The sequence below is a fragment of the Sceloporus occidentalis genome, unplaced genomic scaffold (assembly GCF_023333645.1).
Source record: "Sceloporus occidentalis isolate IW3139 unplaced genomic scaffold, rSceOcc1.0.p SCAF_4, whole genome shotgun sequence".
Taxonomy (NCBI): Eukaryota; Metazoa; Chordata; class Lepidosauria; order Squamata; family Phrynosomatidae; genus Sceloporus; species Sceloporus occidentalis.
Genome location: NW_028316984.1, coordinates 16,216,336 through 16,241,405, shown reverse-complemented (window position 1 = coordinate 16,241,405; position 25,070 = coordinate 16,216,336). Strand labels below are relative to the sequence as shown.

The 25,070-nt window shown below is 40.5% G+C and overlaps 1 protein-coding gene across 16 annotated transcripts in view; it reads left to right on the top strand.

Annotated features, from left to right (window-relative positions):
- Positions 1-25,070, top strand: part of PLCB4 (phospholipase C beta 4) — a 214,531-nt gene that overhangs the window by 75,766 nt on the left and 113,695 nt on the right. For 15 of the 16 annotated variants that reach the window (XM_089519296.1, XM_089519297.1, XM_089519294.1 and 12 more), the window contains one exon: positions 9,162-9,225. The gene's annotated coding sequence lies outside the window, so the exon portion shown is untranslated. Of the gene's footprint in view, positions 1-9,161; positions 9,226-22,258; positions 22,387-25,070 lie in introns of all 16 variants that reach the window. The other variant, XM_089519287.1, reaches the window with a different exon arrangement.

Genomic DNA, 25,070 nt, shown 5'->3' with positions numbered 1-25,070 from the left:
GAACATATATGGGGAATCTAGGGATAGGTATTGATGAACAATATATTAGTGAACATACTGTATTAAACTTCTTTAGTGGCTGTCTATTTGCCCACAGGGACCCTTGCAGTACAAAAAGATTCAAAACATTTTTCATGCTTTGGATAATAAGGGATTTATGATATGGTCAGTTTCAGAGGAAATTAACATTTGTAATATGGGTTTATCCTTTAAGGTAATTGTCTCCAACCTGGTACTACTCAGATATTTCAGACTACAACCCCTATCATCCTTGATCATTGGTGATGCTGTCTGGCGCTGATGGGAACTGCAGTCCAAATCATCTGGGAGATACTATTTTGAAGCAGGGTCTTAAGGCTTTACTCTCATGCTGTTGTTGTAGCCTGTGCAGTTTAGACTGCTGGGATTATAAGTGATTTGTGCTTTAATCTAAGCATCTTCTCCACAAAGTCATTATTACTGAAAATATCTATTGTAGTTTTTCAGGCAGAAATGCTCCTGGTCAATCGAAAGGCAGATCAGGAAACAGCAATTCAGGCTGTGCTTGATGGGGTTACATTCTTCCTGAAGATGCAGGCTCGCACCTTGGATATACTGCTGTATTTAGTTCTGAGCTGGAAGACCAGGTGTACACAGTTACACAGTACACATAGTTACACAGTTAACACTTGTGTGCCAGCTGCATCTCTTCTTTAAGATGTCAGATCTGGCTATGGTGACACATACTTTACTGACACTCTGGTCGGATTACTATAAAACTTTGTACATTGGACTTCCTTTGAAAAGCGTTTTGAAACTTCAAGTGGTCCAAAGAGCTGCAGCCAGATTGCTAACTAGGGCTGACCGCAGGGATCACACAACTCCTTCGTTGCAGCAGCTCTACTTTCAAGCACAATTCAAAGTGCTAGTTATGATCTTTGAAGCCTCACACAGCTCAGGTCCAGGTTATTTGAAAGACTGAATTCTCCCTTACTAACTAGCCTGTACTCTGAGGTCTGCTGGGGAGGCCTTTCTCTCTGTTCCACTGCCTTCAGAGTTAAAGCTGGTGAGAACAGGAGAGAGGGCCTTCTTAGTCATTGCCCTCAGGGTCTGGAACTCCCTTTCCAGCAAAGGCACAGGGGCACTCTCCCTACTTTCTTTTCACAAACAAGCAAAAACTTTTCTATTCCAGCAGGCTATGACCTGTCTTATACAGTGCTCTGAATATTGCTAACTGTTCTGCTGGCCTGTGTGTACCTTTTAACCTGGATTTAATTATTTTTATTCTTTACTTGTGTTTCAATTTTTGTATTTTGTGGCTTTTTAACAGTTTTTGTAATTGTTGTAAGCTGCCAATCTGGGGAAAGGCAGGACATTACTTCTATTACTAATAATATTCAGCCCTCTCCATCCTATCCATCCATTGCTATTTCTTTGGTGTGGTTTTTAAGCCTTTTTTTTTTTTAAAGCAAAACCACCAACTGAAATATTTATCATCATCATCTGGTGCTGAAGCACTACCGCTAATCTAAGCTGTTCCTTTCCACGGCTTTCTAGTTATTGCTTAAGTAAGAATAAAACCTATGACATTTAGTGTCAGTATTGCTAAAGAGGATTATTGTGTGGGCTACAAATGGCTGTAATTAAGTAGACTAAGTGTAGGTATACGTTACTTGACAAAGTAGATATTTTCCTGGGTATTATTTCATTAAAATAAAATTTTGTGCTAGAACCAGTAATAATATGACAAGAATAGGGATAGGTTCCGATACTATGAAAAAGAGCAGTTCCACATGTTTCAGCAAACTTTTATTCAAAACTAACAACATGCACATACGATTTTTTTAAAGGTCAGGTAAATCTCACATAATAAACAAAGACCTTTTGAACCTTCCTGAGAACACTTGAAGGCATCTTCCAAATGCATTCAGAAACAACTTTTTCTTTAACCAGCCTCTACTTTTCTTGTTGGTGGCTGAACTTACAGATCTATGCTAAGGGTAGCTGGTGAGGCAAGCTTATCTTCTTTTTCCTTTGTTCTCTCTGTTTTGGTATTTATGCTTGCTCAGTAAAGGCTTCTAAGGGCAGCTTCTATTTACCTTGCCTGTTGTAGGTAAGCGCACAAGGTTTCGGTATGATTGGCTAAGTGGAACCCCACTCTTTCCTGACTCAAGCTTGCTTTATTGCATTGCTTACTGCAGACATGATGCTGCAAATGACCCTGAAAATCTGTGCTTTCCCAGCTTTTTTCACCATCTTCTCAATGCTGCTACTTTTTATCCACAAGGAGCTGGTGGATGAAGTCTTTCCTGAATGTGCTTTTGTAGTTCAGTGTCTGTCCCTACAGAAAAGTAGCACTTAGAACCTGCCAATCTCTATTTGCTGGACTCTAAGGTTTCCTTTGTTTTTTTTCTGTTTACTCCTTCTTGGTACAGCAGCCTTGCTTCACTGTAAGGAGCTGTCAGAACTTTGGCTTTCAAAAGCAGAATATGTACAGACATTTTTCGAGTAAAGGTGGACAAAGCTTAGTTACACCTAACAGTAATGTTCTGTGCTCTGAGCACCTTGTCTGGCTCAAAGCCAGTGATTGTGATCCTGCGTGAAGAGGAAATTTGCTCTTGCTTAAAGCTCCTAACAGATACTTGTTCTGCTTGATCAGATGAGCTGGCAAATAGCTATGGATTCTTGTGTTGTCATCTGAAGGACACAAGTGGATCATGCTGGACTACTTTTAAGGAGATACAGAAGTATGTGTGCATGTGTGGGTATATATATCTTGAGACGATAGTACCTATTTCATTCCCCCAGTGCCAAAAGCTGCTATGGAAGAAGACATGGTTTATAAAAAATGGGTTTTTTCCCCTGCCTGCATACCACTCTTTTGCCAAACCTTGCCAAACTAGTGTGCAGGAGGAAGCTGCATATTTCTCTCTTCCATTTTGGTCTGCCTTTTAAAATGATTGGACTTGCTGCTCCAAATGCTAACAAATAAAGTTGCTATTTATTGACCTCCCAGGTGTCAGGGTTTGACACAAATGCTCATGGTTTTCCACTTCATTTCAACTTCCTCCATAGGGAAGGAACAAAATTTCAGATTGAGGGGACAGAAGCAGGGAGAGAAAAGCCTCAGAGCTTTTGCTCTTTGCTCAGTCTTCCATGTCTGTTTGTTTTTACCAGAGTTTGGTAGACTTTATTTTTAAAACGACAGCTCCAAGAATCCCCCAATGAATGCACCTCCTTCAAAGCTCTGGATTTCTGCTCCTGAGGAATTATGTAGGCATGTTCAGTATTTTCTCCTTCTCCTGAATAACCAATTGTTGTTCTTTGTTTTCTCAAGATGCTGACCATGATTTGTCAGGCACTATCCTCTAGCTGCCAGGGTCCACTCCTTGTCTTAGAATGTGAGGCTCAGGAAAAACTGACAACACTTGTTTCACTGAGAACTATCTGCTAGGCTTTTATAGCATTAGCTGCTCTGCATGCCATTTCTACAAAGAATTAATGACTCTGATTAAATAACGTTGGCTGTCTCTGAATTTTAAGATTTATAGTGTATGTATTCATGCATGTGAGTGTCAAGGCACTTTGTTCTGTAGTAAATCCTCATACTTATATACTTAACAGCCCTTAAATTGCCAATGAACTAGACTGGATGCTGCTCACTATAAAACCAGTGCTCTGCGTGATAAATCTGATCTTTGATCTCTAGAAATGCTATAGTAGACACCAATCATTTTGCTTTCAGGGAACTATAGGAGAATAGTCTCACTATAAATGAGGCCGCCCGCCTCGGCGGGATGTCCTGGTTGCCGCTGGGGGATGCCCCCGCGGCAGGCTCGGGCCCCTCCTGGCTCGAGCAGCCCCAGAAGCCCCAGCGCGGGGCTGCTCGAGCCGTGATTGGCTCAGGGGAAGGGCGGGAAGCGGGACTTCCGCCCGTGCCGCTGGGACTACAGGTCCCAGCGGGCTCTTCGGGCGGAAGCGTCCCTGATTGGGCGGCGTCATAGGGTGGCGCCGCCCGTGATTGGTGGGAGGCCGGGAGGCGGGCTCTGGCCCCCCTTCCCTGGCCTTCCATTGGTTGGTGGGCCTATAAAGGTCCACGAGGCGCGGGAGCCGGCACCATTGCTCACTTTGCTCACCCACCCACCCTCCCTATGTGGGTTTGTCACAACTTTGTGTGGCGGTTGCATAGGTCTTGGATCTGGTGGGCGTGGTTTCCAGGGTTGCGTAGCACTGGATCGGGAGTCCACCTGGACACGGGGGGTGGCTGCGAGTGATGCGGTGTTGCCATTGTGGGGGCATCATCAGCACAGCACCCCCCGTTGGCAAGGGATAGCTATGCATTGATGCGCATTTGCCGAGATGCGGTCAATCACTTGAGCGATCGTTCGAGCGTGAGCGTTAACCGAAAATCCCTTGCCATCCCAAAGCTTGGCCGTGACCAAGCACCTTGGTTCATTCACTCAGCACTGGGCTGATGAATGACAGATCCAGACCTCATGCATTGGAGCCAACCCTACATTTTATGCTTGCTGAATTTTGATACGCTAATAAAGTTGTGGCCTTTTCTTCCAATATGTGCTGTCTCCAGTTTATCCGTGGCGGCGTCCCTCTTAGGCAATAAGCTGTGCTACAAAATCCGGTAGACCTGTCCATGTCCCTGTTTTTAAGCTACCTGTATCGGGCACCTTTTAAAACCATGGCAGAGGCTGCAAGTAGTGATAAAGGCCTAATGAGCAATTCATTTTATTTTATGTTTATGCTGAAATATCATGTATCTCAAAGACCTCTACTCCATGTTGGCTTATGTGAGAGGCACCCCCGTCCCATGCTTCAAAACACTGAAAACTCTCCTGACTCCCATGACTCTATCTGTCCAGAAATAGGCAATGACTACCTGAAAAAAAAAATCAGAAAACTGGCAGTATGGCATTTCCAACACAAATCTGAGGGACTTTTATACATCTTAGAGATATTTTCTGGGGTCAAATACTAATGTTACAATATTTAATTAAAAATTGCTCTAAGACCATAGCTCAAAGTAAATTTGAGTCCTTTCTTCCACATTATTTCCATTGCTCTGAATATATATTATGACATATATTTGTGACCATTTAATCATACATTCTTTAACTTGTTCCTTCTCAGTTTCTATTTTCAATAACATCTTATACATTTTAGATACCAACTTCTTATCATTAAAGTGGAAGCGTTTCTCAAACTCTGAATTCTCAAAAACCAATTATTTTCATGTCAATTTTAAATCTTTCTTTCATTTGTCATTGAGAGAAGCCTTGTAGGCTGGTAGGAGATATAGAAATACTATAAACAAACAAACAAACATCCATAGAAAGCCAAACAATCTGCAGACAGGAATTGTTATATGTTACCATTTATACTAGTCTTACAGAAAGTCTATCAACATTATTATCCTCTATGCCCTTTCTCTATGGGAAACTTCCTTTTTCATGATAGCTGCTTCTAGTTCTGTGTGCTTCCACATAAAGACTACCATATTCTCTCCACTCATTGATCTTATGCTTTACGTTACACAAAGAGCAATCGGCTTTCTACACTATTGAATTTTTTGTGCTTTTTGCATGTAACCCTCCTAACTTCCATTCCACTTTCACACTACTGGGTTGAAAATAACCTTATGAGTGGAGAAGGAACGTGATTACAGTTAAAAAGAAACTAACAAGTGAAGCCTCCAAACCCATCTGTGCCCCATCTTTCCATGCGCTGGTTATCTCAGTTTGAATACAGAAGGTTGGGGCATGTGTAGAAATACAGTGAGCCCTTGGTATCTGCTAGGGTTTGGTTCCTGGACCCCCTGTGGATACCAAAATCCATGGATGCTCAAGTCCCATTAAATACAATGGCCTAGTAAAATGGTATCCCTTATATAAAAATGGCGAAATCATGGTTTGCTTTTTGGAATGTATATATTATTAAAATATTGTCAAGTTGTGGATTTTTGAATCTGTGGATAAAGAATGTATGGATATTGAGGGCCGACTGTACCTGAACAAGCAGGTTTTAAAAATATATTATTATTATTATTATTATTATTATTATTTTAGAAAATAACTTTTGCTATTAATTTCAGTTAGAAACAAAGGTGGGGAGACTATCCTCTACTGAGTCAGATGATCAGTGGACTTGAAGCAAGTATGATGGGACAGTTTCTTCCCTAAAATGTGCCCTTCTAAACAACTTGTAATTAAGAGACAGGTTGGTTTTGTTTAAAAATATGTTCATGAAATTACATAAAAAAATAAAAGGAAGAAAAATTTGCAGTCATTCCCGAGTGAATGTCATCGCATTTAGTAACAGAACTTTTTAAAAAGTTAACTTTTTTTTGCTTACAACTCCCAGAAGTCCCCAGCCAACATGGCCAATGGAAAAGTTTCAGTTTCTCAGAGCTCTGATCAGCAACAGTGATTTCTGCCAATGCGTAGCTGGAGGCTGAGCCAGAGGGAACGAGATAGAGTATTCTGGAGGCAGAATATCTTACGTATCTCTAGCGATTAATCTTTAACTCCAAAATCCAGCAGTGTTCTTTAAACACTTTTTCTCTGTGTGTGTGTGTATCCTCAAGGCAGAATTGTGTGGTAAGAGGCCTTACAGAGGCAGACAATCACTGAATCACAAATTTGGAAGGGTCCTTCCACTGCTCATTGTAGAATCTTGTAAGATATTACTACAGCGTTCTTGAGAAATGGCTAGTCAGCCTCCATCTAAAAACCCTCATTGAAGGAGAGCTCACCACCTTTTGTAACATGAGGTTTCTCCTAATGTGTTTGCCATTTCAACCCATTAGTTCCAGTTCTTCTCTTTGGAGCAACAAAGAACAAGTTTGCTACAACATCTGTAGGATAGCTCTTCACGTATTTGAAGATCAGTATCATGCCTACTCTTAATTGTCTGCTCTCCAGGCTAAAAATACTCTGATTTTTCAACTATTCCATATAGAATTCAAGTTCCTTGATGTTCTGTCTTGTCAGTGTTCTTGAATGAGCATCAAGGCAAGCCAGATGTTCTGGATTGGGCAAAGGAGAACAACATGTTTGTTCAATGTAGTGATAGGTTCACCATCCTGATAGGTCAGTGCACATGTGAAAGATACCTCTTTGAAAACTTGGACAAACAGCACTAAGACTGTCTACACTTGTAGTCTGTTCTTCTGTGTTTCTGGGGCCAGTCCCTCAAATCAAACCAAAACAAAATCCCAATGCTGTGGAAACAATATGACAGGTCATGATTTCATAATCGTATGGAGCAGCAGCTCTTGAAAAAAGGGAGAGAATAAAGAGTTTTAATTCCAGAGGAAACTTGTGAGGAAGCACCCTCTGTAGCATAACTTTGCGGCTTGAAATACCTCAGTTCTTTCCTCAATAAGTGTACATTACAACATACAGTATAATTGCAGTACTTGGGCTTTATACAATAGGAATCAGAGACAGATTGTCGTGTTGATATTGGCAGAGGGAAACCTAAATGTTTCTCCACTCAAGTTTTTTTTTTCTTTTGCCATAATTTAATATGCAGACCTTCACAGTCATGTCAGGAATATCTACTAAGCTTTGTTTTTGCCTTTTTCGGTTATTATTCCTAGTCATTTAATAGCTTTAGTGTTCTTGTTTTGGGAAAATAAAACCATAAGTGAAATGTTGCAGCTGAATAGGGCAGTTCTAGCAGTCAGAGGGGAATGGTTGCAGGGTGTGTGTGTGTTTTTCGTATTTTCTAGTAGCATCAAACCCTTATATCAAAGTTGGGGAATATGTGACTCTCCAGATGTTTTTGGACTACAACACTCCTCACTTGTCACCACTGGGAATCTGACAAGATCTGCTGGATTGCAGAGGTTGTGAGGAACAGCAACATTTTTTTAAAAAAAACCACTCATTTCTCAGCCCTGCCTTATATCAAGGGGCAGCCATGTTTGGAATGCTTTGTATAAATCTTGGCACTTCAGTGCATCTAAAAAGGTTAGTTGCATTGTCTTTCCTGACTTTTCTCACCCATGGCTGTATAGGCAATATTGTAGGAAAAAGAAGACCAGATTAATCCCTCCTTCCCACTGGAGATATTGGCAGAACAAACTGTATTCATACCCAAGGGCCTGAGTGCATCTCCTTGTTGCTGGAGGGGTGTGTACTTGGCTATATTTGTGGGTATGATATGCACATGTGTGTGTGGGGAGAGTTGTGTATTGGTATGTGTGGATGTGTAGAGCATGGTCCTGGTGATTACTAGGAAGTTCCAAAGTAACCCCAGGATGCCAGAGGTTGCCCACCCTGGATTTAAGGAAACACATAAGGCAGGGATGGGTAACTTTGAAGGAAGCAGGAACAGTTCACTTCAGGACCTCCCCACAATGTACAGTATCACAATCACCAATGACCTAAGAGATTATCAGATGCCTGAAAGTGACAGGAGCAAAGTGGGATGCTCGCATCACAATTGTGCGACTAGGGCAAGAATATCAGATGGTGTTGCATGATATCGCCATTATCCCATCCTTGACCCATTTGTGGGGAGGAATTCTCCTGTCCATTAATGAAAAACAATGGGAGAATTTCTCCCCACAGACAGGACAAGGTCAGGATAATGGCAAGATCATGCAACGTTGTCTGATGCTCTTACCTCAATCGTACAATTGTGACAGGAGCATCCCACTTTGCTCCCGTCACTTTCAGGTGTCTGATAATCTCCCTATGTCCCATCAGGTTCAGAATTTTGGCTGAAAAATGAGTGATTTTCCTGGGGTTCCCCCCCAAAGTTTGGATGGAGGGGGTATTGTAGGAAAAGGGATCCAAACTGTCATGTTCTTGAGGCAACCTGGGTGGTTTTGAGGGCATTTGGGGTACAAAAATTGGCTGGAATGTTAAAATTTATTTTTGGTAAGATTTGGGTCTTTGGGGAATCCTATGGGAAGGGGTGAGGTGGTCAGTATGGATCCCAGGACCCACAGGTCCCGTGTACTTGCCTTAATGACATTTGCTGGAGGTTATTAAACAGAAGTTGGATGGCTGCCTCTCAAGGATGCATTAATTGTTAGACAGCCCTTGGAGTACCATCCAGCCCAATATATCTACGATTGTTTATACTAACATGCATGTTTGGCTTTATAAATGTTGCCTGTCTCAATAGGTCTTTTTTTTATCTTTAATTTTTTGCAGAAAGAGACGTTTCCCTCTGCAACCAAAGAGAACTCTATTTATCTATCCAAATCAGTGCTGTTTGGTAAGTTTCCTGTTTCTACACAGTGGGGCAAAGGTGCCACCCAGGATGGTGGTAGGGGATGGGGTGGAGTCCAGGAAGGGGATAAGAAATAAAAAACACAGAGAGGATTATATCAATGTTGCAGAACTTCTGTGCAGATAGTCTGTATGCAGCTTCAGGTAGTGATTACCATCCATTCTCTCGACCTGAAAAAGGCAAAGGAGCTTTTTGCTTTTTAGCTTGTTTCTTGCAGCTAATGACACTTACTGAGGTGCTTCATCCTAGTCTCTTAGATGCAGAGGAAATGGGGGGGGGGGGGGGGCATAAGCAACAAAAGGTGTCAAGGGTTACAGCAAGTGAAGTTGACAGCATTTAAAGAAGACCTCAGGAGGCAAGTTATTTTTGTAGCTCTTATCTAATGTAGTGTGTTGCTTCTTTGGCCTGGAGAAATCTTTACTCCCTTGGTACTTGTTGGAGGAGTTGTGCTTGCAGCCTTCTCCACTTCATCTAAAAATATAGATGCCTCTGTTTTCTGCCATCAAGGCTAATATATATTATTATCACACTTTTTTGACGGGAGGGATCTGTATACTATGAACCTCATTTCTCTCATATGTTTAATTCAGTTTAGTTACTTCTGAGTATTTTAAATAGCACTGATGTTAACAGTACTGCTGAAAGCCAAGAGATAAAAAAAAATTGCTGGTTATCTTTTGGGGAGAGTGAAGGGGTTGGGAAGGAAACTTTTTGCAGCTGGGTTGAAAAATTCTGTTTGAACTTTTTCCTGATGCCTGTATGACTTTGAAATGTTTTCCCTTCCACTTTTCATTGTTAGTACTGTCTGACAATAATCCTGAGGTGTCAGTGATGAGTACTTCTCTCCTGTGGTTGGTGTTCCTTTTCAAATTTTTTTGCAGAAGGTGATGGATTGAGAGAAGAAGCAGTGCTCTGCCTGTGATTTGTCTTCATAGGTTATCATGTAGATAAATCTGCACTGACTGTGTAGTATCTTCATGAAGCCAATTCATAGGGCATTGCCCCCCCCCCCAACACACACACACTGGTATCTTCCTGGTATAGAAAATGGGGGAAAGGAGTGAAGAATGGACTTTGCCCCACTACTAGCTAACCCTGTTTCCAGGATCCCTTGTAAACCACTGAAATGCCATCAACATGCTGTATCCATCAAATAGGGTGATGAAATTGAGGTGCACACCTTTACTCAGCCCTAGAAACTGTGTTCTCCCCATCTCTTCCAACCCCATCAGGCTGCATCTGCACTGCAGAAATAATCCAGGTTGACACGATTTTAACTGCCATGGCTGAATGCACTGTAGTTTGTTGTGGCACTAGAGTTCTCTGACATGTTAAATGCCTCACAAAACTACAGTTTCCAGAATTCCATAGCATTGAGCCATGGTGGTTAAAGTGGTGTCAATCGGGATTATTATTTCTGCAGTGCAGATATAGCCTCACTTTGATCAGTTATGTCCTTTTTCCCCATAGCCTTCTATTATGTCACAGCAGTTCTGTGAAGTTGCCAACATGGTGGCTTTACTAGTGTCACCTTGAAGTAAATGTTATTAGCTTCCTTGGAAGCTCAAGTGGTAATGTGGTTTCCTTCACCTCCTTGCCCTTGATGATGGTGTGGAAATAGTTTTTCTTGTTTCTCTGGAGAACAACTGAAATACAAACAAAAGCTTTCTAAATTGTACAGAAGTCAGATTAAATTACTAAGGAAGGAAATGGGGTGTGTGTCCATTGCATCTGTTAATGTGCACTAGAGACAGTCTGTTGTGGAAGCTAGGTGTTCTTCTTCAGACCATCTCAGGCAATTGGCAATTGTCTTCTGTTATCTCTCATGTTCGAGTGTCATGAATTTTGTTTCAGCTGCACTGCCTTATTTTTCCAATTGTTTACCATAAGCTCTCACTTTGAGAAATATTAATATGATGGAAAATACTTTGATCTGGGAAATTATTTCCTATTAAGATGTGTTTCCTTCCAAATGTTGTGGTGAAATGGTCACAGTATCCTCAGAGATTGATATCTATGCAAAGCATGTGCAAAATCTGGGATGTTTTCATCAGCACCAGCAAAGTCCTATTCTTAGGAACATTGCAGATAGTACTAGATTTGCCCCTGCTTTAGTATCTGAAGAAGTATTGGAAAGAATAAGTAATGGTTCTTTTTATCTACACATGAAGCACCACAGCATACCAAAGGCTGCATTGCTGAAACACACTAAACACCATCTATCAAAGAATCTAGAATTAATTAACTAGTTGAAATTAATTCTTTATGCATTAAGTAAGATACAAGGTACATTATAACTTCAGCGGATATCCACTTCATTATTTTTATGGTTTGTTACTTTTCAAGTTATGGGAATGTGGTTTACTAAATTGGGGAGGACAAATATCACATAGTTCAAGTGCTGGGTTGTTCTGTGACTCATACTTTGTTGTGGGTGCCACAGGGGAAAGAAAGTACATTTTATACCACAGGCCACTGGCTTGTAGCATTCATTTTTAAGCAACTAAAAGTAATAATTGTAGTTACTTTTAAGGAATGAGAATGTAAAAGTTACTTTAAAGTTGTGACTGTATCAGTAACAAATTACTTGGGAAGCTTTGGGACTGTAACTGTAAATACAGTAATTAATTTTAAAAAGCAGCTTTCCGGGTTCTTAGCTAGTCTCACATTCTGTTTCCAGCAACATCCAGCAAAGATATCTTTTCTATTTCTCATAATGCAGGGCAAGATATTGATGGACCTTTATTGTATAGACATATAACCATAAGTAGTACCTCTTTTTTCAGTGTTCAGTGATGGGTGCATTATGTACATAACAACAACAAAAACAAAACAAAACAGCACCATCCTTATACAAGAGGGTTGTATCTGAAGGCTCGAGGAACTAACAACTTTTGTGAATGCACAACAGTTCTTTAGCAGGGTGAATTCCTAACTGAACAGGAAACACAAAAAAGCAATACTACTTTCTCTCACAAGTATTCAGTGTCATTGTTGTTGTGTGCCTTCAAGTCATTTCTGACTTATGGGAACCCTAAGGCAAACCCTATCATGGGGTTTTCTTGGCAAGATTTGTTCAAAGGAGAAGAGACTATGACTTGCCCAAGGTCAACCAATAGACTTCCATGGCCGAACAGGGATTTGAAACCTGGTCTCCACAGTTGTAAACCACTGCTCAAACCATTACACCACACTAGTTCTCACTGCCTGTAATGCTTACTGGCAACATGAGTGACTATTGGGAGGGAAGAAAACAGAAAGCCTAGAGGAAAGCAGAATGGAATTAATTATCCTGGGGAAGAGAAGTCTTTACTGCCATAGTTTATTGCAAGCCCCACTTCTACCAATGAACTAGGGATGTAAATTTTATCCTCACAAGTATAATTTTTACAACCACCCCCCAAGCCACAGAGAAAACTAATATTTTTGCACAGGTCTTGCCTGGCACTCATACATCCCGAAGTGTTTAGGGAAAATATTCTTCATAGAAATATACATGGATGTTCTATATGAAATAATAATAATAATAATAATAATAATAATAATAATAATGGATTTTCTTTTGTCAAATCCCCACATCCTTCCATGAAACTCCACATGTTTCCAGATAGCCACATAATTTTTGTGTAAGTTTAGTGCCTTTGGAACAAGAAAAGCACCCAAAAATGGCCACTATTGGTTTTTGGTTTTATTTTGTTTGTATAAAATTCTGCCCGCAATCTTGCACAAAACAACCATATGCTCTTGCACAAAAACAGAAGTTTTATTCCAAAAGGTGGTGATTTGGGGTGTGTGCAGAAAACCTCACATTTTTTGTGCAAATAACCTGTCTGCATTTCTGTGAAGAATAATTTCCTGAAACACTTAATGTGTGAATAGCTGGGGAAACAATGGACAGAATTTTTACCACTTTGACATTCTTCCTGACCTTGGCCAGGAATCGAATAATGTCAAATATATTTTCCTTCCAAATCTGAATAGACATTCCAGTTACATATCATGGCTTTATTAATAAATAGTCAGCACATCTTTTATGTTCTGTTTCATATTCTGTGTGAGAATGTATAGTAATGGATCAGATTTTTAAATGACCCCCCCCCCCCCCGCTCTGCACAAAGCCAAAGGCTACAACAAGTATTTAATGTAAATAAAGTCCTTGGAGATCTGCACAGATAATACCCTTGGCTAAACTAACATTGGTAGCTGAGTAACACTGTTTATTTGACTTTGGGTTTTCTCTGATATTGTCCAGTTCTGAATGCTTTGTGGAACATGAGAGTCTTAAGATTTCTCATGACCTGCACACAAAGCTTGTGTTGTTTGTGGTATTTTGCTTCCATGGTGAGGCTGGACTTACTATGATTCCCTCCCACCTACATTAAGGCAACTTCTCATTTGACTGCATTTCCCCATTTAAACTTAATACAAAAGTGTGTGTGTGCGTGCGCATACACATGCGCATGTGCAAATGCCTTTAGGTCACCTGTTGACTTCTGGTGGACTCACAAATGTTATAGGGTTTTCTTAGACAAGGAATACTCAGAAGTGGTCTTGCCAGTTCCTTCCTCTGAAATATAATCTACAGCACTTGATACCCATTGGTTATCTTCCATTCAAGTACTAATCAGGAGTTACCCTGCTTAGCTTCCAAGCTTTAATGTATTTAGGCCCCTGATATATCAGTCTCTGTTGCCTATCCTTAAGGCTTGGTTACAGAAGAAGGGACAAGAATTGGGCTACAGTGGTCAGCCAAGTTGACCATTCACTTTATTTTCATCAATGAATGACTTCTCCTGGGTGCACATGCACTTTACTTTAAACCATTTGTTTATTTTACAAAACTGAATGTTACTTAATGAGAGAAATTATATTCAAGTAGTACAAAGTAAAAAAAGAACCCAGCTATTCACATACATATAAACATATAATATAAGAATGATTATAAAAATGAATTGCTTTAGGCATATCTCTAAAAGTGTGATGAGAAATTCCTGAAAGTTGCTCCTAACCTGTGTAATTGAGTAGCAGATGTCTGGGGAATGCTGAACTACTTGTCTAGGCAAAGAGCATATGCCCTACATTCAAGCTTGATCATTAGCCTTCTCCAGCCTTGTTTCTGCATGGCTCTTGTCTTGATGAGTTTCCAAGGCTGATAATAGGGAAGCCACATTTATGGGTGGCTCAGTTTGATGGCCGTGACAGCTCAGCATATTCTTCAGAGATTGCTGTATTACGTGCAAAGTCAGCTTAATAATTACATTTAGCAATAATCATGCTCTGTGTTTAGCTTCCCAGGGGCATCTGGTGGGCTACTGGTGGAGATAGAGTATTGAATTAGATAAATCTTTACCTTAATCCAGCAAGGCTGTTGTTCATCTTCTTTTTGTCATTCAGAGGGGGGATTTAAAAACAAACAAAAACAAAACATATATGTGAAGTTTGACAGATGTTTCGACTTTGGGCGGTGGTGCATTACCACCTCAGAATTTAAATTATTATAATGTGATAGTTTCACCCATCTGCATTCCTACTACATTTAGTGGTCTGATTTGTTATCTTTATTTATATCAAACACTTCATCAAATGACCAGCAGATATTTTTTTAAAAAAGAAGAATCAATTGTTCTTAATATGGCTTTTTAAAACAATGTATGTTGGGACACAAACTCGGGGGGGGGGGGGATGGATGCTTCTTTCCTTTAGCACAGATGTGGGCAAAACTGTGGCTTGTGAGCTGTGTTTAGTCCCCATAAAATGGAAGAGGGAGAGGGGATGAAGAAACCAATGGGCAGCTCTGAGACTGATTTATTGTACCATGAACATTCAAGGAAGCAAACACTTGGGTAGAAAAACTGTTTAGGATAATAGATTCTCCCTCCCTTGGAAACTAGTGTAATTGGCAGGACAAATGTAGATATATTTACTTAATGCCTCATTGACCCTGAGAACAATGTGTACAATATTAAATGTTATGAAAACCTCACCAAAAGTGGGAGGCTTCCCTTCTTATCTCTGGAACAGTCTTCCTGAGGTTGTCCCCTTGCATATCTATTGTGCCAAGAGAGGTGGGACCTCAGATGAATGTTGGCATTTGGTTTTCCAAAAAACAGCTGACCTAGGTGTGCCTTCTCTTTTTAAAAAAGAACTCGCTTAGCTGTAATTATTGCAGAATTTAAAATATTATATTTACTTTTCCTAGGAGTATAAGAGGAAGCCTACTTGACCAGAGTAAATGCCTATGCAGTCCGGCAACCTATTTCTCACAGTGACCAACGTATAGGATTTAGGGAGTCCACAGGAAGGACACGAACAAATTAGTACCCTCCACTTCATGTTCCCCAGTAACAAGTTATTGAGAAGTCTACTGCCCTAAAAACATAGGGATGAGGATCTTGGAATTTTTGATGCATTTCTCTTTTAACTGTATCTTGTTTTACTGCTGTAATCCGCTTGGATTCCTCGAGATATAAATTATTATTATTATTATTATTATTATTATTATTAATTATTATTATTAAGATCTGCAGCAATTTTGTGTCCAGGCAACGTGTGAAACTGGGCTTAGCCTAAAATAGCGACTCATTGAGATATAGGTACCATAGGGCCCAAACAGACAGTCCAAAATAAAGCTGCTTCGGGTCACTTTGGAGGTATGCTGTTTAAATGACACACACATTTTAAGAGTCCAGAAGTTGCGCCAAAGCTGCACTCCACTCCTTAGGACTGGATCGTGGCTTTGGCGTGACTTCTGGCCTCTTAGGACACATGCGTCATTTAAATAGCATACCTCCAAAGTGCCCCTAAGCAATTTTATTTTGGCCTATCTGTTTGGACCCATAGTTTTGTGCTAAGGCTGAATACCTAAGCCCCTGCAAAAGGTAGTGAAACTATGGTTTGCAGCAAGCACAGTTAATGTTGCATTTGCATCGACTAAACAGCAGCTACAAGTGGTTTCTGGTATCCCCACAATCTGGAGTGACAAATACTGATGCCTTTGTTCTTCTGGAAACAATTAGACTGATAAGGGAAACCAAGATTTCACTGTATAGTCAGTTATTCAGGCAACAAAGCATGATTAATCATTAACTGCACAGCCTAATGCAAACATAAACTGATGTGCTCACATCCACACAATGGCACTAAATATATTTGCAAGATACAATCTTTCCTCGAGTGAAGGTACCTGGACTCTGTAGTGATCACTGAGCTTAATGGTGGTGGCTGACTCTGTGAGTATAGCAGAAGTATTATAGGCAGTGAAACGACATGATACATCTGGTTGCACTCCATTTAGGATGGGTGCTTTCTGAGAGCAAAGATTAATGAGCATTTTATTAGAAAGGCCTCTTTGTTTTTCCCAGCTGGCCTTTATGTAATCTGATAATGCCATGAAAATTGATAGTAAGAGCATATCTAATAAAACCTCCCTCTGTTCCCCATTTTTTGTTGTACTAATGCATCCACAAGCTGTGCTTTGTTTTGTTAGAACTGATTTTCAGTCTGGGATAATTTAGATATATCTGTATAGTTTAATCAGGCACATTTATCCTAGGTTTGTAGGGTTAGATTGGAAACTCGGTTTAACTGTTGCTATTTTGCTTTATTTCTTGGTCTCGCATGGTGGCCAAAGGATGTAAGGTACCCAATTTTTATTTATCTATTAATTATGTATTTGCTACATGGCTCTCAAAATTATATGAGTTGACAGCATTTATTTCAGGCCTGAAGTCAGTCTAAGAAGGTTTCCATGGTGATTAATGATGTCAGAGAAGAGTAGCGTCTCTGTGCCAGTTTGCTAAAAAGCAATCTTAGGTAATGTTAAATCGGAGATGTAATGCCTTTGCTTCCGAGGAGAGACAACAGCTGCCTTCTGGTAGTAAATACTAAGCGTTGTGAAATGTGTTTTCTGAGTACATCAGAAATATTGAGCTGCTCTGATAGTGTACAGTTATCAGAGTAGTGGGAGTCATCATGATAGTGCAAGTTATTATACTGTGAAATTACTGGCATCTTGTTTTAGTTGTGGATTCTCTTGACTATTTGGTGTAGCCCCATGACGAACATTAAATTCTTTGGCTTTTGCAGCACTTGCCTTGTGCTGGGTATTCTTTCTCTCATTCCCACTGTTTACATACAGTCAGCCCTCCATATCCATAGAATTATTTATCCACGGATTCAAGCATCCACGGTTTACAAATATTAAAAAATATATATACCCCATGAAACATAGCTATCATGCAAGTTTACATGTAGATCTCCAAGGTTATTTGTTATTCATGTGTTAATTGTTTTTTGTATTGTTGTTATAAAATAAATTAAAACACTTAATTATAATAATTATGTGTGTGTGCGTGTGTTCCCAAAAGCAAACCTTGAATTTGCCATTTTATATAAGGGACACCATTTTACTATGCCATTATATTTAATGGGACTTGAGCATCCATGGGTTTTGTTATGCATGGGGGCAAGGGGATGTTCCTGGAACCAACCCCATCAGATATCAAGGGCTCACTGTACATTCTTTTGCACACATACAGGGATTTGATGATGATCAAAAAGGTTAGGAAAGGGTAACACACAGTCTGTGGAATTGAGGCAGACTCCCAGTGCTGTTTTTGAGACTCTCAAGGCTCTTCCCCTCTCCCAAATTCTGTTATCAATCAAAGTTATAAGCGTCAGGAGAGAGTATGTAATTGTTATGTATTTTCTCCTGACTGTTATAATTTTGGTCCACAATGGATGGAAAATGTTGAATCCTCCTGCCAGCAAACATTTTTCATAGTGTCACTGAATAGTCAGGGTGGATTTGTAATCTTACAAATTCACATTAAAATGATTTCATTAGGAGTCCATGGTATTCCCCACTGACTCACTGAGAAGAGGCTTGAAGATGGATTTAAAAGAGGCTGAGCTCTGACCAAGGGCCAGCATGGTGTAGTGGTTTGAGCGCTGGACTATGATTCTGGGAGAACAGGGTTTGAATCTCCGCTGGAGCATATGGCCCATGCAGACAGTGCCTTAGAGACAGTAGACCCTTGGTTCTTTTGAGGAGTTTGTCAAACATAAACATGATGTCAAATCAAAATGAGCCTCATGCCTACTTACTTCCCTGTTAGGGGCAAAGCAGACTGCCCCTTTGGGGTGGCATCCTGCTGCCCCTTTCCTTGACAGATTGGGACTGCAGCAACCACATGCTTCAGCCCCAATCTGACGATTTGCAGATGCTAAAAAGAACAGCAAAATGCAGCTCCTTTCAGTGCCAGAAAAAAGGTGCCCTTGCCACAGCAGCGGTGGCTTTTCGCCAATTTTTTGGTGCAGTGCATCTAAACACTGTGCCGTAGAAATGCCATCTGGTTGGGTGAGAGGTGTGACACCGACATTGGGGAGGAGTTGGGGTTTCTGGCGTACAGTCATTGCCCCTCCACTTCACCCCAATACTGGCATTTATCGCTGGTTTGTTTAGCCCCTCAAATGCATTTAACAGCAAAGACTTTAATAAAATACCTAGTTCTGCTTCTTTAAATTTATCATCAGTGCCTAACTGTAGAGATGATTTCCCTTCTCAATGTTGCATCATGGTAGCATATGCAATACACAGAAGACACATGGAAGGAAGAGCCATACAAAAATGAACCCCAAATTCTAAATAGCGAGGTGGAAGTTGCAATAATAGAAATGGCAAAAAACAACAACAAATTACCAGAAACAGATGATATTCCAATTGAACTGCTGCAATCCACATTGACAGAGTCAAATCTAGTGCCAACCAACATATGTAAATAGATATGGAAAACAAAATGATGGCCACTAGATTGAAAAAAATCAATATATATATATCCTCATCCACAAAAAAGAGACACAAAAGACTGCAGCAACTATAGGACACTAATCTCCTCTGCAAGCAAAATTATGCTTAAAATTCTTTAAAACATAGATTCCATGGAGAGAGAAATCATAGCGGTTCAAGAGGGTTCAGAAAAGGAAAATGCACTAGAAAACACATTGGAGTGCACCAGGGAATTCCAGAAGACAATCAGCATGTGTTTTATAGACTATAACAAAGCCTTTGACTGCATAGATCATGAATGGCTATGGAACATCCTTAAAGAGATGAGAGTGCCAGTATAGCTGATAGTCCTGATGAAAAATCTGTACAGGACAAGAGGCTATTGTCAGAACAGAACACAGAGAAACAGAATGGTTCCCAGTTGGCAAAGGAGTCAGGCAGGGCTGCATCCTGTTCAACTTACAAGCAGAACGTAGTCCACAAAAAGCAGGCTTTGACACAGAAGGAGGAATGAAAATAGAAGGAAGGAATAGCAACAGTTTAAGATATGCAGATGACACCATACTACTAGCAGACAACATCATAGACCTAGAACACCTACTAAGGAAGATCAAAGAAGAAAGTGCGAAAGCAGGCTTATTGTTGAACATTAAAGAAAACAAAAATAATGACCACAGAGAGTCTACACAAATTCAACCCAGACAATGAGGAAATAGAAATAGTAAAAGAATTTTCATACCTTGGATCAAACATTGACCAGAATGGAGACTGCACCCAAGAAATCAGAAGAAGACTCAGAAGGGGAATGACAGCTATGCAAGAAATAGGAAAGATCTTAAAATGCAAAGATATAAAACTGAGCATAAAAGTTAGAAGCATACAAGCCATTGTATTCCCTGTTGCCATATATGGATGTGAGAGCCAGACATTTAAGAAGATGGATAGGAAGAAAATCAATTCATTTGAGATATAGTTCTGGAGAAGAGTGTTGAGGATTCTGTGGACAGCCAAAAAGACAAACAAATGGATCCTAGAACACATCAAACCGGAAATTTCCCCGAAAGCCAAAATGTTTAAATTGAGACTGTTGTACTTTGGTCACATTATGAGAAGACTCAACTCATTGGGGAAAAAAGCAACCACACTTATGGTTAAAAAGAGAATAGAAACAGTAACATTTTAGAGTCTTGATGGGGCAAATGAAACAAATAATGTCTTGTTTTTCATAACATAAAACTGAGCACATGTGGCAAAGAAATAGAGATGGATTGGTATACAACTTGGTTCAGTCCCTGCATTATGCCAAGTGATTTTTGACCTTTTGCATAAGGGGGAAAATTTGGTTCAGTTCTGCTATATTGTAGCACATTGAGTACATGACCCAGAGGAATTTAGTAGAAGCAAACCTTGTGTTTACATAAGTAGTACTTTCTGCTCCATGACTGAGCCATGAGACTGAAGTAAGAAAAGGTCTCTTTGTTAGCAAAGACAAGGAGGGTTATATAGCAAAACTTAAGAAAGAATGAAATAAGGGCCTCAAAAATATTTTTTAAAGGGAATATGTCAGGAAAGTATCACTTTGGCAAACTGCAGATGAGGAAGAAAACAAACATCTTACCAAGCCTTTGCAGTCATTTCAAAACACTTTAACAGAGGCATGTTTTATCCAAACTATAGTTAATTAAACAGTGTCTATGTTATGCAGGAAGATGTATTACAAATCGTGCCCCCAATCATTTCTCTACAGAAAATAAGCTGGGTGAGTGCTGAATTTTCCTCTACAAAGCCACATTGTTCAAGTTCTTTGTCCTGCACAGTGCTTTGCTCCTCTCCAACATACCTCCGAACTGGAAACTTGCTGTGGACCAAAGACCACGTGCTTTTCTAACTCTTCATGACAGGCAGGTGACTATTTAATGTGGCCACTGGCACTGCATGCCTCATGACAAAGTGTGAGGTAACCAATCTGTGATCGAAGAAGTGATGGACAACATTTGTCTAGGATTTTCTTCATTTCCTGACACCCAGGGAACGACAATTTTTTTTTGGGGGGGGGGGATATTTTTAAATGACCATTTTTCTGTTCCTAGAGGCAAGACTGGTATGAGCTACCTTTTCTTCTAGAAACTCATGCATAATTGCTCCCTCCATCCCCAGTTCCTTTGCTCAGTAGGATTCAGTACCAGCTGTGTGCTCCACATATCATGGCAGTAGCACCCATCCCCCTTGTGAACCTTACCAATCATGTCCATTTTCCCACCCCAAAGACATGGCAGTTTCACGTTCTGTGCTCTGCACTCCCCTCAGAATCCTATTCTCAGGTCAACTGAAACCAGATCATATTTAAAGTAGGGGAAAGACATTCCTCTCTACCGACTCCTTGCAAGCAATGAAACAACAGACACTATGAAGTGTATAGTCTTTACTGTATAGCATCAGGGTGACTAGCTCCTGAAACTACAGTTTCGTGCCGGAATCCCCGCGTAAGACAAAAAGTGCATATGCTCAAGCTCCATTGCATATAATGGGGCTCATGCTCACGGTGTGGCCATACACGTGTGCCACGTGTGCAAGCGCCATTCTCTCTTTTGCTGTGCAGCTTCAGCGTAAGCTGAAAGCCGCGTATAGTGCACCCACATATGGCGCGGGTGCACTGTACAAAGACATATATGGGTTTACAAACTAGTTGCTCGGGCAGAGTTCCTATGCCTTTATTTACATGATGTACACCAGGGTAGAAGGCATTGTTCCCCTCTTTCTTGGTCTAGTGATGCTGCCACCTTTTACATAACTGCTTATCATGAAGTTGTTATGGAATAGGAGCCTACGTGGAACAAGTTGGTTAGCAAATACATAGAAACAATTTTAGCCCCTACTCCTTCTCTTGGCGGGCACCTCTCTAATGGTCTGCATGGAATTGGGTGTGAGATGTTCTTTATGGAACTGAGTAATAGTCACATTCACTGTATTTAGCCTAACTCTAACCAGGTTCTGTTCCACATCTCTTTCTTTTGGTCCACTGTAGAGCTGCACCAGAGGAACAAAGACACCTGCATCATTTTCTGCTCATGCATCCAATTTGTTCTGTTGGGGGTATCATTTGTACAGGTGGCATCACTTGCATCACACCATTGTAGCAAGGGTCTGACTTATATTGTGACTCCCTAGCTGGTGAATCCCAAATATATGACTGCAACCTGATTTCTTCTTGTGTTCTCATTGTGTTTTCAGCTGGGGAATCTTTTGCTCTAAAGTTTCCCCTCAATTGTGCCTTCCTTGGCCAGGTTCCAGAGGAAGCTGGATTTCTGAAGTGAGCCACATGGAGGGGGAAAAATCTTATCTAGTTCACAGTATCATAGGTAATCCTATGTTTTGCTTTCTATTTGTTTTAAGTTTGCTGTCCTCCTAATCTGCATTTCCTGTCAGTCAAAAGAAAATCAGTTTCCCAGTTAAAACACTACTGAAAATTATGAATTGGACGGTAGCCCACTTTAGATAATCATCTTTTCAGATAATTCCATTTTCTCTGATTACAGCTGTTGGTTTTTGTTTGTTTGTTTAAAATATTTATATCTTGCCTTTTGGTCCAAGGTTCTACACTGGAAGTCACCAGAAGATCAGTTTATTTATTTCAGTTCATATCCTGCCTTTCTTCCAATATGGGACCCAAAAATAGCTCCGCTATCTGTGCTACATTGACAGTATCATTCCAATTCTGCTATTTCTTTTCTAATCTTCCTTTCTACTTCACTAGCTCCTGTGATGACGTTTCCTGAGTAGATGTGTAGACAAAGTTGGCATCTTTGTTTATAGCTAGGCTTTGTACCAATGTCCACATCTGCATTGTGTGTCTCCCTGTAGGGAAGTACCTGTTTGAGGTTTGGAGGCAGTCTATAAGCAAGTAAAGGCCTGCAACCAAGAATCCTTGAGAGGGCACTATTATTCTCCAGAATGTGTTGTACTTCCTTGATGATAGATCTGAGTAGTCTCAGTTGGGAGCTGTATGTGACCATACAGTTCTGTCATTTTCTCTCTTCATTCTGTTCTGAAATACAGTGGCGCCTCCGCATACGCAGTCTTTTTATAGGTGACTTTGAGCATAGGCGCTCAAAGCCGCCGGCGCGCGGGGGGCGGAAGGGGCGGCGCGTCCCATTCAATTGAATGGGCGCGCGCACCCGTTGCGCCTCGCACGCCGCCGCGCACGAGCCCCATTGGAAACAATGGGGCTCGAGCATAGGCAGATTTTTTTATACGCGGAGGGATCCGGAACGGATCCCCCGCGTATAATAAGATTCCACTGTAGATGAGTCCTGGGTACAAGTCTTGCCTTATTCCTTCCATCCTTCCTATGGTGGTTACATTAGCTTGAGGAATGCATGTTGTAATTCCATGTGTTTCACATCCCTGTCTTATGGGACTGAGCAGATGTGATTCTATTGGAGGGTTTGGCTGTAGATTATGGATCTGGTAGTGTTCAGGATGGAAGCTGGAGGCATATAGGTACATGTAGTGGCCAGTGGTTTTATGATATAGTGTAGTGCTTAGATGTCCATTTTGTACCTGTACCATGAGGTCCAGAAAGTGAACTTGTTCCATTGATAATTCCAGGCTAAGATTGATGGTGGGATGGAAGTTGTTGAATCTCTGGTGAAATGACTTGACTGAGTCTTCTGCATATGAAGATATTGTCAATGTATCTTAGGTAAAGGAACTGTTTCTAGGTGCAGGGGTTAAGGCTCTGGACTCTCTACTCCAACTCATCTATCTGAGGAAGTAGGCTCAAGTCTACAAAACTGCATGGTGCCAGCTTCTTTCTTTTAGTTAGTTTCAAAGGTGCTACAAGATCCCTTTGCATACTGATTTTCCAGATAGCGTGGCTATGTCTTTGAATTGCTGACTCATGTTCAACCTGTGGTCCACTAAGACTCATAGATCCCTTTTGCATGTACTGCTGTCAAGCCAGGTGTCACCTATCCTATATCTGTGCATTTCATTTTTACTGCCCAAATGTAGTATTCTACAATTCTCCCTGTTGAAATTTATTTTGTTAGTTTTGGACAAGCTCTATAATCTGTTAAGGCCATTTTGAATTCTGAGCCTGTCCTCTGGAGTATTAGCTAATTTAGTGCCATCTGTAAGCCTGATGAGCATGTCCTCTATTCCATCATCCAAGTCATTGAAAAACATGTTGAATAGCACTGTGCCCAGGACAGAACCCTGTGGCACCCTGATAGGGGTTTCAAGGATTTTTATAGATTCAGAGGATGGAGCATCACAAGTCAAGGGTGATACCCCGGAGTGGTACAAATTTTGCTGTATTTTATTTTGAACCTTTAATATCATGCAAAAGCAACTGACTTACTGTTGTACTCCCTCATCTTCAAGAGCTATTTCCTTTTAAAGGCATTGTATATTAATAAATATATTTGTCCTAGCTGTGGGTTTATTTATTCGACTTATATTGTCCCTCTCTCCCAGAGCTGGGACGGAAGGAGGCTTCCAACAAAAATTTAAAAAGATGTTCCGTTAAAAACAATCAATTGTGATATTGAAAGATAAATTAAACTATTTATGTTATTGAAACTCAAATTAAATTAAAACAATTTAAAGCTCCATAATACTACTAATAACAATTAAAATATTTTAAAAAAACCAGCATCTAATATGCTAGATGTTATGTTATTTGGTAAAAATGCTGTGTGTCACTGTCAGTATCACCTACAAAGGGAAACTGGATTCTTATTCAGGGTCTCTGTGACTCATACATAGATGTGATACCAATTCAAGTCATTGGTCTATTAAACTCAGTATTGTCTACCCAGAGCGGCAGCAGCTGTCCATGATCTCAGACTGGAGTTTTTCCCAGCTTTATTCAGAGATGCTGACTCTGTTGATTGCAAGATCGGCAGGTTGCCAATTCAAGGCCGGGACCCTATTATGGGGTGAACTCCCATCACAAGTCACAGCTTCTGCTAACCTAGTGGTTTGAAAGCATGTAAATGCAAGTACAGCATGCCTACACCATATGCGGGCTTAAGATCAC